At 48.7% G+C, this 5,244-nt stretch overlaps 1 protein-coding gene across 2 annotated transcripts in view; it reads right to left on the bottom strand.

Annotated features, from left to right (window-relative positions):
• The window catches only part of LOC123518895 (trithorax group protein osa-like), a 14,943-nt gene extending 10,180 nt beyond the window's left edge, over window positions 1-4,763 (bottom strand). The window contains exon 1 of one of the 2 annotated variants that reach the window (XM_045279951.1): window positions 4,611-4,763. The gene's annotated coding sequence lies outside the window, so the exon portion shown is untranslated. Of the gene's footprint in view, window positions 1-4,363; window positions 4,497-4,610 lie in introns of those variants that run through there. The other variant, XM_045279952.1, reaches the window with a different exon arrangement.
• Window positions 4,764-5,244: the final 481 nt, after the last annotated feature.

Genomic DNA, 5,244 nt, shown 5'->3' with positions numbered 1-5,244 from the left:
GTAGCGGAAGTAATGGTGGTGGTAGTAGTAGTAGTGGTGGTAGCAGCAGCAGCAGCAGTAGTAGTAGTAGTAGTAGTAGTAGTAGTAGTAGTAGTAGTAGTAGTAGTTGTTGTTGTTGTTGTTGTTATCACTGAAAATGCTGAAGTAAAATATACCAACAACTGGACAACATCTCGTCACTCCTTCATGTTTTTTCGCCATCAACCAAAACGTGAGATTCGAGGTAAGCTCACACATATACATCAGGTGATATATACATGGGGGAGTGATGAACACAGGGATACAGGGACAGCCACGTGTTGACCGAGTCGTGTCCCGAAGCCTCCCACGTGTTTTTAAAGCGAGGTCATGGGAGTAGGGTCACGCCATTTACTGTATTTCTATTTAGAGAAGAAAAACCTCACCACTCTTCATTGCCGCTGTCTTTAAAATGTTCTCGAGGTAGCACAATGTTATTACTAGTTTCATATCTGCTAAGTTCCGTATTTTGAAAGTCTATAGTCTCTCACCGCAGATATGATTAGCTGTGTTTTCTTTGTCATGTTCATTATGTATAAATTTTGCTAATATGTCACTGGAATCCCCCCAAAAAATACAGACAAATAAATGTTTAAAATTTAACCCGTGCCATTGAATCTAGAGCCTTTTAGAAATAGTGAGAATGTGATGACGCTGATAAAAAAAATGTGTAAAGGTATAGAAGAGAGTGTAAGAAGCAGACAAATGAGTGTAAAGGTGGTAAGGATACCTGGGGAGAATTAGGAATACTGTTTATTCTCTTACGTTTCGACAGAGTCTTCTTCAGAAGACTGTCGAAACGTAAGAGAATAAACAGTATTCCTAATTCTGCCCAGGTTTCCTTACCACCTTTACACTCATAGAAGAGAGTAATATGTGTGACCAGTGCTAGTGTATTGAATGTTAGTGAGAAGATACGATAACCTATGAAATGTGACAAGTATAAACGTGTAAGTGTGTAGGTGTAACAAGTATACTGTGCGTAGAGGCGTGCAAACAGTGTGACAGTATATGAGTGTGATTTTAATTGTAATATAAGCACTAGATGAAATCATTGTCCTGGTGGTGATGTTCAGTAACGCAACACCAGGTTCTATAACATTGCACATTGTCACTCACGATAAACAACCCATCTGTAGTTTCGTCACTGTTAATATACTCATCAAATATTTTAACGCCGCCTGAACGAGATCCCACAAATACTTAATTCCTTGGTCCGCGTATTATATATCAGTAAGAATGACCGAGCAGTGTCACCAATAACAGAATCAACAAATTTGTTAGTATTAGAAACACAATAAAAAGCCGCACAGCACAGTTAAGTCATCCATTAATATACTGCTGAGATAAAGCAACAAAAAAGGGTTGTTTATGAGTGGCCAACAGAGATATAACAGTAAGCTGAATCAGAACTCCTTACGTAACTACTACTTTGAAGGGTTAGATCGCCTTGAGCAGCGTCCCTGGTTACAGAACACCTTAAGGCTTAATTCTCTCGCTCGACACAAGTTACGTTTCTTACTGAACATGCGAGAGTGAACAGAGAAAGAGAGAGCGAGAGAGAGAGAGAGAGAGACGCCTCGTCAGACTAAAGGTAAACATGATGGTGGTCTGACTGCCTTGCCTCGCCTCGCCTCGCCCTTCATCTGTTGTTGTCCTGCTTCCTTCCTTCCTTCCTTCTTTCCTTGCTCTACATGCTTCCTTTATGCCCCAGTTAACACACACACACACACAGAGAGAGAGAGAGAGAGAGAGAGAGAGAGAGAGAGAGAGAGAGAGAGAGAGAGAGAGAGAGAGCTATAATTAGTCCTGTATGTTAAGTGTTGACGAAAAGTAAAAGAAGCCGTACATATACCAGAGAAAAAGAGTCCAAATCCTCACAGCGAAATTACCAAGCTAATCCTAATCCTTCTGATACCATAATCCTCCTTCCTTATCCTCCTCCTCCTCCTCCATCTACCTACTTCTCTTCACTTCTCCATCTACGCTCCCTCTTCCCGTTTATTTCTGATCACGCTTGGATACGTTCTAAAGTCAGAGGAAGTGTTGTGCACCCCCACACACACCAGAAAAAAAAAAAGAGAGAGAAAGATATATGCACTTTTATCCGTGACAGTAGACAATATACAAGAAACCTCACCCCCGTCCCGTCCAGCCCCGCTTATCCCTGGCCTTCTGACTGTGGTGCCCCGGCCGTAAACACTGAGCTTAATCAACCCCGTAGCATCCTTTAGCCAGACACCGAATATTTGCTGTAATTCACCTTAACTGTGGCGTATAATTTGCTTGGCATTTGCGTATCTCCTCATCTTCTGCCGGGCGGGTGACGGGGCTACTCGTGTGTGTGTGTGTGTGTGTGTGATGGGGGAGAGAGGCAGTCAGCGTTATGCAATGAGAGAGAGAGAGAGAGAGAGAGAGAGAGAGAGAGAGAGAGAGAGAGAGAGAGAGAGAGATCGTACCTCACACAACCATCATAATTATCATCACCATCATCACCATATTCTCCACCATCAGCTGCAGTAACTCTCTCTCTCTCTCTCTCTCTCTCTCTCTTGTAAACCGGTGTAAGGTCGTTGCTGGCAAAACGCAGACGAAGTATAAACAGAGAGAGAGAGAGAGAGAGAGAGAGAGAGAGAGAGAGAGAGAGAGAGAGAGAGAGAGAGAACTGCCAGACGGGCGGCGGAGGCGATGGTGATGGTGGTGGTGGTGATAGTGATGGTGTTCATTGTAACGGTAGTGACTGAAGTAGTGAAGATCGTGTCATTGTAGTGATGGTGATGCTTTAGTTCTCACTCTAATAAGAAACAATAACAAAAAAAAAAATAGTGATGGTAGAGGAATGGTGATGGTGATGGTGATGTGATGGTGGTGGTGGCGGCGGCCGAGCGTCCGTTGTTCGTCTGCACCACCACCACCACTACCACCCCACCTCCCACATTCCCTCTCTCCCTCCCCATACCTTCCATACCTCCTCCCCATACACTCCTCGCCCCGCCAGTTCAAGGGAAGACTACAACAAACCTGAAATCTTCCTATACCTCGGCCCACCTCGCCTCCCTTTTACACGCATCACTCTCTACAGCATATTCCTTCTCTCTCTCTCTCTCTGCATCCCCTCAGCGCAGGAACGTCTCCCTTCTCACCTGGCGCAATGTATCGGAACTCTAGAAAGCATAGGGAAGTATTAATCCCAGTGCCCCGGGACTCGCGTGGGTTACCTGCTCGACCGGCGGCCAGGAATTTGGGATGATAATTTTTACGGTTAAGGTGAACAGTTGCGTCTTGGTGCATTTCCTTATTGAGTGTGTGCGTGTGTGTGTGTGTGTGTGTGTGTGTGTGTGAGAGAGAGAGAGAGAGAGAGAGAGAGAGAGAGAGAGAGAGAGAGAGAGAGAGAGAGAGAGAGAGAGAGAGAGAGAGGGGTAAGTAGGTGAGAGAGACAGTGTGCGGTGGTAAGCATGTGTTCATTGTTTCTTGGGGCACGTCATTGTGCTCTCGTTGGTCGCTATTAGTGCTGATTGTATTTACCACGTCTTCCTCTCCGCGCCAGTGCACCGTGGGCAGCCCTTCCGGCCCCGCCGCTGCTCCCTTAGGCCCCTGATACCCAAGTAAACACAACCCACACACTGGCGTAACACAAACTCCTTCGTCAGTCTCCGCAACCTTCAACGTCACGCTGATTCTACATTGTGATCAGGAAATGGCTCTTCCCAGCCTCCACCTCCTCCTCCTCCCCAGCACCACTGACGCGGTGCTGCCCTCGTCCCTCAGCAGCACTCCCCGCTCAGCACTGAATCCTCAGCGGCAGGCACTGAGCGTCATTCAGTCTAATTACCTCAGATGGAGCCTGGGAACTGATGCTGCAGCAATGGACAATCATGTTAAACAGGAAGCGAGTAAATACCGCTGCTGATTGGGTGTTCCCTGCCTAGTTCAGGGCCGCGCCGCCTGCTGGCCCGCGTGGCCCACAACTCCCATACTTTTTACTCCCTACCTGACGATTCCTATATTCCCATGCCCTCACGTCGCCGCGTAATGAGCGACCTGCCGTCCGTCCATGGCCGCCGGCGGGAGAGCAGGATGGCCAGGCGGAGGGAGAGCACAGCCGCTCCTTGTATCATTAGTGGTGTTCTCACTGTGACGAGTGTCCGGCCTGTTGGTTTGCTTCCCAGGCGAGGCAGGACACGTTACCTCTGACGCGGCCAAGTCGTAAAATAAGCGACGTTGGCTCCGTCTGGCGCACACCGTCACGCTGCGAGCTGTGCGTGTCCAGGAGAGTCGGGTGTCGGCCTTGAAGTCAGATGTAGTGATTAAAAAATACAAAAATAGCAATTATCATATATGTAACCTTCAAGTGAGACGCACGTGGCCGCAGGCGTCGAGCACTCAGTGAGGTTGTAAGATCCACCTCTCGGCACAAAGAGATGCACTTAGAACTTCTTCCCTCGCGGCGGCAGTAGTACGTGTGGACGTCTGCCCGTGCCGTGTGTGTGCGTGAAACTATACAACATAACTCGGTAGAGCGCGGGGAGCATCACAACACCACAAGCCGATCATACAACACCACCAACACTTATAACTCGTGAGGTTCCTACCTGCAGGATGAGCAGTGGTTAATCCCTCTGTTTCAAGTCACACTCAAGTCTCAAGTGCTCAGAGTCAGCAACACCACGATCAGAGAGAACAGCCAGACTGCCAGAGCCACTCGTGTGCGCCCGACCACTACCACTGCCTCTCTCGGTTTCAACTTTGAACTGGTCAGCGCTAAAGAGGAAGAAGGGAGGCTGGGGGACCGGGAGGGAGGGCCAGAGATTTGGGGGGGAAGGGTAGGCCGGGAGGGAGAGAGAGAGAGAGAGAGAGAGAGAGAGAGAGAGAGAGAGAGAGAGAGAGAGATGGCGGAGGTGCCAGGAAGGGAATAAACTTTACTTCTCTTCCGGTCGGCTTTTCAGTACTTATTCCGGGCAGGCTGTGATGGTTTTCCCGAGAAGCAGCAGCGAGCGGGAGTGTGGCGGTAATCACAGTCGTGGTAGGCGGCTGTGTGGCGCAGGGAAGATGACTTATTGATTGGCCCAAGCAGGCTCGGTCACGCCTGGCAACCTCCTCTCGCTGCCCATCAATTCGCGAACGATTCTGGGGCCTGACCATAGATGTCCGTCGGTCATCTCTGTCGAGGCGCTGCTGCTGCTGCTGCTGCTGCTGCTGTGGCGGTGGCGGCGATCACTACGAGTG

The sequence above is a fragment of the Portunus trituberculatus genome, chromosome 44 (genome assembly GCF_017591435.1).
Source record: "Portunus trituberculatus isolate SZX2019 chromosome 44, ASM1759143v1, whole genome shotgun sequence".
NCBI lineage: Eukaryota > Metazoa > Arthropoda > Malacostraca > Decapoda > Portunidae > Portunus > Portunus trituberculatus.
Note: the sequence above shows the minus strand (reverse complement) of the source record. Positions and strands in the feature narration are given on the sequence as shown.